Source organism: Trachypithecus francoisi, unplaced genomic scaffold (genome assembly GCF_009764315.1).
Source record: "Trachypithecus francoisi isolate TF-2019V2 unplaced genomic scaffold, Tfra_2.0 Lachesis_group2, whole genome shotgun sequence".
NCBI lineage: Eukaryota > Metazoa > Chordata > Mammalia > Primates > Cercopithecidae > Trachypithecus > Trachypithecus francoisi.
Window position 1 is genome coordinate 99,680,204 of NW_022681465.1, and position 11,864 is coordinate 99,692,067.

At 38.5% G+C, this 11,864-nt stretch overlaps 1 long non-coding RNA gene across 1 annotated transcript; it reads left to right on the forward strand.

Moving 5' to 3' along the window:
• Window positions 1-222: 222 nt before the first annotated feature.
• On the forward strand, window positions 223-8,647 carry LOC117064505. The gene is made up of 3 exons (XR_004429498.1): window positions 223-912; window positions 5,240-5,367; window positions 7,300-8,647. It is a non-coding gene; the product is annotated as an uncharacterized LOC117064505 (long non-coding RNA).
• Window positions 8,648-11,864: the final 3,217 nt, after the last annotated feature.

The window sequence follows — 11,864 nt, forward strand, 5'->3', positions numbered from 1 at the left end:
CAAAGCTCAGGTGCATTTTATTCACCATCAGTATATGTATGCGGTGTTGCTAAATGAGTGAGTGACTGAGTGAATGAGTGAGTGAGTGAATGAATCCTGAGTAGCTAGTCCTTGGTCAATTCCTTACTTTGAACAACACAAGTTCTCTAACTTCCTCTCCTCTTCTTTGTTTTGAGATTGGCCATTTGCCCCAAATGACTTTTCAGCTACTGGCTCTAGATCTCAGTTTCTGCATGTTCATTCTCAGTCTGAGCCTCCCCTTAATTACTGCACTTTTTCCTGCTTCCATCATGGTGGATATCCATATGGGATAGACATGCACATAGGATGTTTGTGAAAACTCCGACATTAAGATGGGAAACATTTGTTCTCAGAAAGTTTTCAGGTTAGACACTCTAAATTCTATCGTTATTAACACATTGGGATGAGGGATGCACCACACTACTTGTGATGCTGTGCAATACTCTACAAAGTCTCCTTTCAGCTTCAGAGTTGATCAGAAGCCATTGGTACTGTCTATTTGGGGCCCAGATATCATATTTAAACATGCTTCCTGCAGAGCAATTCAGAAAAAAAGTACAATGTATCAGTTGAGTACTAAACACTATTTCTATAATGAAAAAGTACAGAGAGTTCCGTTTATGTTTATCCTTTTATTGAAAATTGCTACAACCTGGTCAAAAAGTTCTCTCTGTGTGGCAGGATATCTGCCAAAGAATGAGTCTGTTGAAAGCACCACACCAAATTCAGCGTTAAGGGCCAACCCTGACCACTGCTGAGTCGTGTGAAGAGGCTGACAGCGGCGTGGCCACTACCCAGGATGGAGAGAAAGGCACCGTGAGGTGTTAATGGAAAAATCCAACTTCCTTTTCTTCCAAAGATGATGACTGAAACCAAAGTGGAGCTTTCCCTGTGAGTTTTAAAATATAACTTTCATTTTTTTCAGAATGGACATATTTACCAGGCTTTAGTATCTTTTTGTGTTTTTATATTCCTTTCTGTATAATAAAAGCCTTTTTAAAAGCTCATGTTTGCTTAGCAATAATTACTTGTTTTTTGTTTTGTTTTGTTTTATGTGAGGGGTTTAGCAGTCACCATATACTGCGCTGCACCCTCCTGGTGGTCTGGGTCTGTATCTTAGGACCCGGGAGGCCAGGCATACAAACTGAAACTTAGTTAGTACTCAGTAAGTTATAGTAGAATGTCTTAGAGTGATGGCACAACATCCTCTCCAACAGAGCCCTGTGACCTACAGCCAAAAAGTACAATGAAGAGCAGGATTTGATTACAACTGAATTTCCCTTTTGAAGCCAAGGCCTTGTATTTGCACAACTCTTGGTTGATTCTAAAGTTCTTCAATTCCAAAGCAGTCTTCATTTCCTAACATGTTGCATAGTAGAAATTCATCATTGCCTGTCATTCTAATAATTATCATAAACTTTTCTGCGCTAAATAGCTGGAATAAGGAAAAGCCCTGGTTTTTCACCACTGGACCATGATCCTATTTAAATTGTATTTTTTATTTAAAAATATTGACTTCAAAAAGCTGCTCTGATACTTAATATAGCTTTACAATGATAACATTTAAACATATTGCCTGGCTTTGTGAATTCAATTAAGAACTCCTGAGTGTACTTCTGCCTTTGTTAAAAACAAGCAAAAACACACCTGACAAGTCTTTTTTTTTCTCTAAGATTCTATTTACCTATCATTGAGACCACAGAAAACCAAGAGCTAGATAGGCTCCCCTGGACACCATGATTAATTAGTTACTCAGTGCAGAGTTACTCTATGTAATTTGGTTGATTTTTGATTTGGTTTTCTTTTGTAAATGACTTTACTACTCTTAAACAATTCCTTTCAAGCCATTGTTCTTCCTTTTAAAAACACGAGTCCAATGATTCACTCTGCGTAAGATACAGGTTGCAGATGCCCTTCATTGATCATAAAATACAATATATTTCTTTTATCTGGGGGGTGAAGCGCCCTTAAAAGGTTTGTAAGCTTTTTTATTTTCCTTAAGAGTGAGACACTTCACGATGTGAAGGTACTTGCAAACACAGATCTCAACAGGAAAGAATCACTCATTAACCCGTGAAACAGATCATTGATACTGAGAAATGCGGCTGCTGTTACTAGAACAGATGCCTGTAAATGTAGAAGCAGCTTTGGAACTGGGTAATTAATGGTAGAGGCTACAAGTATTTGGAGAATCAGGCAAGAAAAAGTCCGTATTGCAGTGAAACATTAAGTGTGTTTCTGGTGAGGGTTTGTATGAAAAGGAGAATTATAAGGAAATTTGAATTTTCTTAGAGATTACTTAAGTAATTCATAAAAATATGGGCAGTTAAAGGCCATTCTGATGAAGCCTCAGACAGAAATAAGAAACGAGGTATTGGAAACTGGAGTAAAAGCCATCCTTGTTATTAAGTATCAAAAATCTTGGTAAAATTGTGTGTATGCTTGAAGGCTTTATAAAATGTAGAAAGAACTTAAGAGCAATGACAGAATATCTGGCAGAAAAAATACCTAAGCAGCAAACCATTCAGACCACTGCATGGCTACTTCTAAACACATACAGGGAAATGTGAGAGGAAAAGAATGATTTAAAGATGGAATGTATAATTAAAAGAGAAGCAGAATGGAAAGATTTGGAAAATTCACAGCCTGGCCATGTAAAGAGTGAAAATACATCTTTAGGAGAGCAAATCAAGAGTGTACCCAAGCAACTGTTTGGTAAGCAGATTACCATAGATAGAGGGGAGCCAGGTGCTATTAACCAAGTCAATGAGAGAAGGACCCTGAAGGCACTTCAGAGTTCCTAGAGGCTGCCCTCCTATCACAGGCCCAGAGCTCTAGGGGAAGAATGGTTTTAGGGGACAGGCCCAGGGCACTCTTCATGAGCTCTCTCCTCAGAGCTTACTCAGTTGTCTGCTCCTCCCTGTATTCCAGTGCAGTTCTCCCTGACTGTCCTAGCCGGGGCTTAAGCAGGCCCAAGTATAGTATAGGCCACTCTGGAGCATGCAAGCAGTAATCCATCCGTCACGGCATCCATATGGTGTTCAGTCTGTAGGTTTGGGGGCATGGCTACCTCCACCTAGATTTCAATGGATGTCATGAATAATCTGGGGGCCCCAGGCAGAAACCTGCTGCAAGAGTGGAGTCACCACAGAGAGTCCCCACTACTGTGATGCCTAGTGGAGTTTTACGATTGGGACGGCCACTGAGACCCAAGAACTGTAGAGCTGTCAATGTGCAATGTTAGCCCAGGAGAGCTGCAAGCATGAGACTCCAACGCCTGAGAGCCAAGTGGGCTAAGCTCAGCAAAGGCATGGGGGTGGGGTTATGTGAGGCCCTGGGGGCTCAATTCCCACCCCAATGTATTCAGGAAGTGGGACATGGAGTCAAAGGAGATTATTCTCCAGCTTTAACACTTAATATTGTTTTCCCTGTTGGGCTTTGAACTTACTTGAGACCAGTTATGCCTTTCTTCTTGCCTATTTCTTCCTTTTGGAATGGGAATGTCTATCCTACGTCTGTCCTATCACTGTATTTTGAAAGTAGATAACTTGTTTTGATTTCACAGGCTCACAGCTGGAGAGAATTTGCCTCAAGATGAATCATGGCTCTAGAACCATGAGCCAAATAAATTTTTTTCTTTATAAATCACCCAGTCTGTGGCATTCTGTTATAGCAGCAGAAAATAGACAGAGACAGTCATTCATAATTCATTTCACTTCCCTAAATCTTGCTGGCGGTGGGGGGAGAGTTTCAATGTCAAATTCTTATTTACCCATAATGACATCAGTGTCTTTGAAAAATTGCACTAGAGGATAAGTTACCAACTCTTCCAAATGATTGGTTAGAGATCATTGATCAGCAGTTAGGGTTGCATACTGGACATGTACCAGCCAGCTCACTTTGTCACTTTTTCATGCCATCCTCCTCAGGTCAACCCCCTTCAGGCTTTCAGGCTCACTGAAAACAAAAATGTGTTCGAGGTGTTTCACCAGAGAATCACTTGTTCCCAGCATCCTAGTAGATCACCCACTTTAGCCAATCCCTTTAAGCTTCTCTTTTTCCTTTTTCTTTCCCTCTTTGGAATGAGTGCCTACTCATGTAATTGTTATTGGATGTATGTAGATTTCCTGAAAGTGTTTCATGTTTTGAACGAAGAAGAACATTCATGGTGATCATATGTTTTAAAAACCAGGGAAACCTGAAAGATCTGAAGCCACTTAAACTGGATCTGAATTTGAGAAACTTGAAAATAAGAAAAGAGGGTTACTTTCCTGTAGCATGTGCAGGATTGAATTTTCTCAAGGAGAGGATTTTTATGCAATTTCCTTGTGGAAAATGATAGGAGATATAGATGTTTCTAAGATGCCTTCTGCTTTCCACTTTGGTCTAATTTTTTCCTTTAAGCCTGTACATGCAGTCTTAAGATTATTTTTATGATGAAATTAGTAGCTATTTAAACACTTTAAGTTGATTCTTTTCAGATACTATTTACTCTAATTTAGCCCACTTACATGTGGTAAGTCATTATTTCATTGTATTTTTTTTTTAGTTTTAGTTTTGTTTTTCAATGGAGATGTTTTTTAATGAAGAAATTTTAAATGAAAGACTTTAGTCTCTTTTCAAAAGAACAGTATAAATGATTACTCTCTTTGCTAGGATGCATATGGTGGTATGAGTTTGAATTTTAGATTCTTTATCGATGTCAAAGTTTGTGAACATTTTTTTCTATCTGGGCACCATGATGATATGGCACTCCATCTGTGATTTACTCTACCCAAAGAGGAATGAAGTGTAGTTAACAAGAATCAAACTAATGGAAAACAGGATTTTGGTGTTGCTGGCACATGTAGAAAAAGGTGGAGTCTAAGAAAACATTTCTCCAGCCAAGACAGTATTGAAGAAACTCATTATTTTCCATCTGCTTGTTCCTTGTTCCCAGTGTGAAGTGAAAGCAAAGTTTTAAAATCTTTTCTCCTCTGCAAGAAAATATATTTCAGAAAATCCCTATGTCAAAAATGAAGCAATTAAGAACTGTCTGGCTGTGAGGATCTGGCCTCAGCTTGACTTAAAGCAACAACTTCAGTTATGTATCAAGATGTGCATGAGAATGAACCTGCTCTGCTCAGCCTAAGTGCTGAGTGACTTGATGTTTGTAATAAATAAATAAATAAACAACAAACAGGTTGTCATGAAATATCCTTTGTAATTATAAACACAGGAAATTTTCTGAGATGCAAGTGGGTGTTAAATGGTTCAGCAAAGCCAAGCTGGAGCAGTTGGTGTGCTTTGAAATGAGGCGACGTTGTAAAAATGAAATCTACCTGAAGATCACTATGTGTTTCAAAGGTTTGACTTTTTAAAAAATTTCTTCAGTTTTCTATTTTGAAAAATACAAAGAGGTTTGAATTTGTTTTTATATAACCAGCATGTGTAGGCTACCATCTAATATTTGGCAACTTTAAAATTTTTTGAGCAAAAACAGCTGTTTAGGAGTTTAACCTTTACTTAAGAAAAGATACATGAAAGTTACTATGTGTATGTTCCTGCATGGTACGTAGGAAATTACTAATTGTTAGTTCAATTTACTTAATTAGGTATTTACTCATTGGTCATTATGTGCCTAGTGTCAGGCTATGTAATATTTTAAAAATTAGCATTATATATGTTGCCCTATCTACACTTTCTGTGGAGTAAAATTTTGAAAATCACTTGATGTGGAAAACCTTTAAAAAGAACTAGATTGCAGCATGTATTCAAATTCAAAATTGATTTGGATCAAGCACTAAAATGTGATACAGACAAAACAATAGGAATTTTCAGGAATGAGAATGGTTGTGCTGTCAAAAAAGATAAGCAATATGGATGATTTATTAACATTTATGGCCTCTTAAATTTATTGAATTTTGGAAGGCAAAGATTGTTAAAGCAGAGATAGTTCACAGCAGAGAAGAGCTACCAGTGAATTCACGAATTATATTCTGGATTATTCTTTTTGAAAGAATATATATGTGATGCATTTGTCATTAGTAAAGTTAATTAATCAGTTAATGTCTTGAACTAGTAGTAGATTAATCCTTTCTTGATATGCATGATGTATTAGCCTATTTTCACGCTGCTAATAAAGGCATACCCGAGACTGGGCAATTTACTAAAGAAAGGTTTAATTGGACTTACAGTTCTACTTGGCTGGGGAGGCCTCACAATCATAGCGGAAGGCAAGGAGGAGCAAATCACATCTTACGTGGATGGTAACAGGGAAAGAGAGAGGAGCTTGTGCAGGGGAACTCTCCTTTTTAAAACTATCAGATCTCATGAAGCTGATTCACTATCACGAGAACAGCATGGGAAAGACTTGCCCCATGATTCAATTACTTCCCACTGGGTCCCTCCCACAACATGTGAAAATTCAAGATGAGATCTGGGTCGGGATATGGCCAAACCATACCACATGTTATCCTAGTTGTTGCCATAGTCAGTAGGCAACTGTTCTCACTCAGGGCTGTTAGCATATAAAAGGTGATATTAGATAGTATCTTTCTACACTTGCTCTCTCTATACTTCTGGCAGAATTACCTTTGTGGGGTCCAGTGTAAAATGAGTATAGGGTCATCTTGTTCAAAACTTATTATTAATTTGAAGAGCACTAAACCAAGTATGAGGTCCTTCTAAGAAAGGAACCTTTTGTAACTGCATAAATCTCACAAGTCCCATGAATCTAGTTCTGTCAATGAGGATAGTCAAATTAGTATAAATGAATGGTGTTTATTTAAGGCAATCTTTAAATCCAGGCACAATCTACTAATGTGCTTATCATAGATGAGTAACCAGTTAATGATCACTAATCATGATAAATATAGACATTTGTATATATATACATTTGTAGAATATTTATCTAGCATTGTATTTGCACAGACACATATATGATTAAAATATGTAAAGCAGACTTCTGAAAATCTCTAGTATGGTAGCCTTTGCCAGATTAACTAGAAAAAGATCACTTGTCACAATCCACAAATCCTATTATACAATCATCCAACAAATATTATCTGAGTACCTAGTCCATACCAGATATTATTCATGGTGTAAAGATATAGCAGAGAACAAAATAAACAGAGTACTTGCTCCTAGAGAGTCTTCATACTACTGAATTTCTGAAATTTTGACCGATTTGCCCAGGCTTTAGTTTGTGTTTTTGGGTTTTTTTTTTTTCTGAAACCCCTGGCTTCCTGGCTTTATTAAGAACAGAAGAAAAACTTAGCTATTCTTGTCACTGTTTAGAACTGAGTAGAACCAGAACTCTTCAGAAAAGAATGTGCTAAAAGTTTGTCCTTGAGAAGTTTCCAAGCCAAGACACTCCTAGGAGCACTTCCCATTGAGACTGAAAGGCTCATCCACTTACAGTGATTCATGGGAAAAGAGGACAGCACCCTCATCTTTGGTCCAAGAACACAATCCTGAGTGACACAGGATTGCCCTGAAAGTCAACAGCATCCATCTTACAAAAATCAACAACACTTGCTTCTCAACCTTCCAAAGAATTTACTGGTCTGGTTTGGCCTTTTGGTGCCACATTCCATTCCAGAACCCCAGCTAAAATGTTCTCAAGGGCTGACCAGAGATTCCTCCTCCTTTCTCTGGGCTGGTACAACTTGACCGCTGCTTGACATCAAGGTCAACTGAAGACTGGGAACAGTTATGTAACTGCGTTGTAAATTGAATTAGAGCTGTACATGAGCCCAGACGGAGTAACCAGTGCAGCTCCAGGCAAGAGCAGCAACATGTCCCCCAGAGACAGCACTGGAGGAACAGCTTACCAGGGAATGGAAAAAGGGTATCACAGGGTAAAAAAGAAACCATCTCTTTTGAGTACCTCTAAAGTCTGGGCAGTTGGCTGCCCCATCTCATATGGGGTAAGAGGGGGGCATTAAGAGCAGAGAGAGCTGGCGTCAGTATGGCAGGCAAACACGGAGGAAAAATCAGCACACATAGTGTACACAAAGAGAATGAGAAAAAAAATTTGTAACATCAGAACAGATACCACCCATATGAGAGAAATAAGAAGGCTTACACATGGAGAGCAAAAAGGCCTCTGGCAGTAGTCTGTGGACTGTAGAATGAGCAAGAGAGGCAAGACCATCCTCTTACCAGTGACTGGTCATTCTGGAGAGGATACATGTGCACAGATCTGGAAAGCCAGGGCTGAAAAGCCTTTTGACACCTTTGGTGACCTAGGACATAGTCCCCCAATGTAAGACATCATGCTAGATAGAGGGGAAAATAGTACGTTTTCTTCCAAGGCAAATGAATACAACTTGAGATAACTTTTGAAAAGAAAAAAGGTACTGGGACCATAGCATGACCTTGATCTGTGCTAACATGACCGCCTGCAGAAGCAGATGAGGAGAGGCAGAATAATGTAAAGCTGAAAACTTGGAGTCACCAAACCATAGATAGCTTCATCTCTTACCAAGTGCTTAATGTGTGGCTAGGTTCTTAAATCCTCTACAAGTTCGAGCTTCCTCATCTGTAAAAAAGGAGCAAATTAAGATTGGGTGAGTTAATAGATGTAAAAGTACTTAGTACAGTACTTTACAAATAGTAAGTACCCAATAAATGTTAACTGTTATTATTATGTATTCTGCCCTTCACTATGTTAGACCCTGGGATATAGTGGTGACAGGCAAGGCTGCTGCTCTTGTGGCTCTTACATGAAACAAGGGAACAGGGAAACAAAATCAATGCAGACTATGAAAGGTGCTCAAGAATAAATAAATAGAGTAATATAATAGAAAGAAAATGCCTCTCTGAGGAGGTAACAGTTAAGCTGAGACTTGAGCAATCATCAGGGAGGCAGGGTTCTCAGAAGAGAAAAAAATAAATGCAAAGACCCTGTAACAAAAGAGATTTTACTGTGTCCAAAAATGAAAACGAACCCTAAAGTGGTTTGAGAATAGTAACATGGGCTTTGGTTAGGCTGGAGCTAGGGCTCACCTAGTAGAGTATAGAAAGGCAACACCCCATCACCTGCACATCTATTTTCATCCATCACTTTACACTGCATCTGAAGAACATGCTGAATTAAAGCCTGTTAACCCTTGGGATACAGTCATCAAATGTATCAGATATGTTGAGACAACCCCAACAGAGGGGATAAATCTTTAAAAAGTAAATCGATGCATTTCAGCATTTCTTACAATTGCCAAAATATGGAAGCGACCTGAGTGTCCATCAGGAGTTATATGGGTAAAGAAAATGTGGTATAGACACAATGGAATACTGTACAACCTTAAAAGGAAGGAAATTCTGTGATTTGCAACAATATGGATGGAACTGGAAGACAGTGTGCTAAATAAAGTAAGCCAGGCACAGAAAGACAAATATTGCATGATCTCATAGGTAGAATCTAAAAAAGTCAAATTCACAGAAGCAGAGAGCAGAAAGGTGGTCACCAGATGCTACAAAGTTGGAGGAAAGGAGGGAAAAGGAAAGATGTTGACCAAAGAGGACAGTTTCGGTTAAACTGGAGAAGTGATCTCTTGCAACTGCATGGTGACCATAGTTAATAATATGTTGTACATTTCAAAATTACTAAAAGAATAGATTTTTAACATTTCTTACCACAAAAAAATGGTAAGTTGGTGAAGTGATGATAAAGTGTTAACTAGTCTGATGGAATCTTTCCACAATGGATACATAGATCAAACCATTTCATTGTACTCCATAAAGAGACACAACTATTATTTGTCAATTAAAAATAAATTTAGAAAAAATACTGCACTAAAAAAAATAAACAAATCTAAACCAGAAGCAAGCCTGAGAATTGTAGGTGAGTAAAGGGTCTAAATTAAATGTGGTGGAGGATATCATAGACGTTCCGACTCTGGCATCCTACCATTGTGTTTGCTCACCTAGAAAAAAAAGTAAGTATACCTATTGAAGTATATCATGGCATTAAATACTATGGCCCATTGGGATCAGGCATCCTTACTGGGGTTCCTTCTTCAATACCCAGCTAAGCTTAAAACTGGAGTGTCCTCTACTCACTTTATAAGTGCAGTGGCAAGATCTCCCGTCCTGAGGCACAGCTATCATGCTCCAGTTCCATCATATTGGGCACCATTAATTTGCAACTGTGTAAAAGCAGGCTGTCACAATGAAAATATAGCTTTAAGAATAAAGTTTTAACTTCAGAGATTCCAATATATTGAAATAGCTGGCCAGCATTGGCAAGAAATGGAAATCACTGGCCTAGGCACACATGTGTGTATGCCCATAGTTTCCTGGAAATATTGAAAGAGGGATCTGTAAGACTGGTGGTCTTCTCACTGTTAAACAGGTGGGAGTCTAGAACCAATAGACACATTTGTGTATTAATGTTAAAGGGCAATGGGACAATTTAAAATATATCTGTATATTCATACTTGAACTAAGAATCATTAGATGAATAAAAACTATAGGCCATCTAATATCCCTTTGAAGTCAAAGTGATTTTCTAATCCCAGTTTCAGTTTTTCTTATTGGACTTCCTAGAAAGTGATAATGAAAGAAGAAAGACTGATATTTTGAAAGTAGACCACAAGCACAGGAGCTGAACTCTCAACGTTCTGAGTTATACAGAGATGACCAGAATCTGTTGTTTTAGACCATTTTCACACTGCTGATAAAGACATACCCGAGACTGGGAAGAAAAAGAAGTTTAATTGGACTTACAGTTCCACATGGTTGGGGAGGCCTCAGAATCAGGCGGGAGGCAAAAGGTACTTCTTACGTGGTGGCAGCAAGAGAAAATGAGAAGGATGCAAAAGCAGAAACCCAATAAACCCATGAGATCTCGTGACACTTATTTACTATCACAAGAAAAACACGGGAAAGATCGGCCCCCATGATTCAATTACCTCCCCCTCAGTCCCTCCCACAACATGTGAGAATCCTGGGAGATACAATTCAAGTTGAGATTTGGGTGGGGACACAGCCAAACCATATCATAGGTATTTACTTTACTTCTCATAGAAACTCTTCCAACCTTCCACCCACTCCTATACTTGTTTTCTGGGCACCAAATCTGAAAGGAATTTAACCTATGAGACGGACTATTTCTATTGCCCTTGCTTTTAAAGTTGCTTCTCTAGGCATCATTTACCACTTACCCTTGGTCCCCAGACCTCAGTGAGTATGTGTCCCCTCAGAAACAAGCACACACATAGCTGGTTATTAGATTAGAGTATTAAATTTTTGAGAGCTGAAGTCGCTTAATTCAAGTGTCAAGTTATGTTTGCAGAATGGATGTATTTATTTCACATTCTACATTGTATTTACAAATTCCTTTCATTATCTTTTTTTTTTTTACCTTCTCAAATACCACATAAGACAAGAAGACAAGCAAGTGTTATTATCCTTGTTTCATAGATGAATAAAATTTGCCTCAGAGAGGCTAAGGAACATACTAAAAATCTCACTAGTAGGAAATGGCAGAGCCAGAATTGAATCCAAATTTTGGGTTGCAAAATTCTCTGTTTTTTTCCATGGGATTCAGACGCTTGTTACCTACTCAATGAAAATGACCACCACAATTCACCTAGAAGTAGCCTGGGCTGCTCATCACAAACACCATTCAAAGATATTTGCATTTTGTTCTTGACCCCTCACCTTTTTGCTCCTTTCCAAAACAACATCACACTGGCCACTAGACAAAACATAACAAAGATAGCTCAGAGCTAAAAATAAGGAGATTTAGGTTTTTCTACAGTGTCTCCATATGCCAGAACTCATCCAGTACAAGATGTGCCATTACTCCCAGAGGAGCTTATAGTCTAATCTTCTCATTGTGTAGGGACCGAATAAAG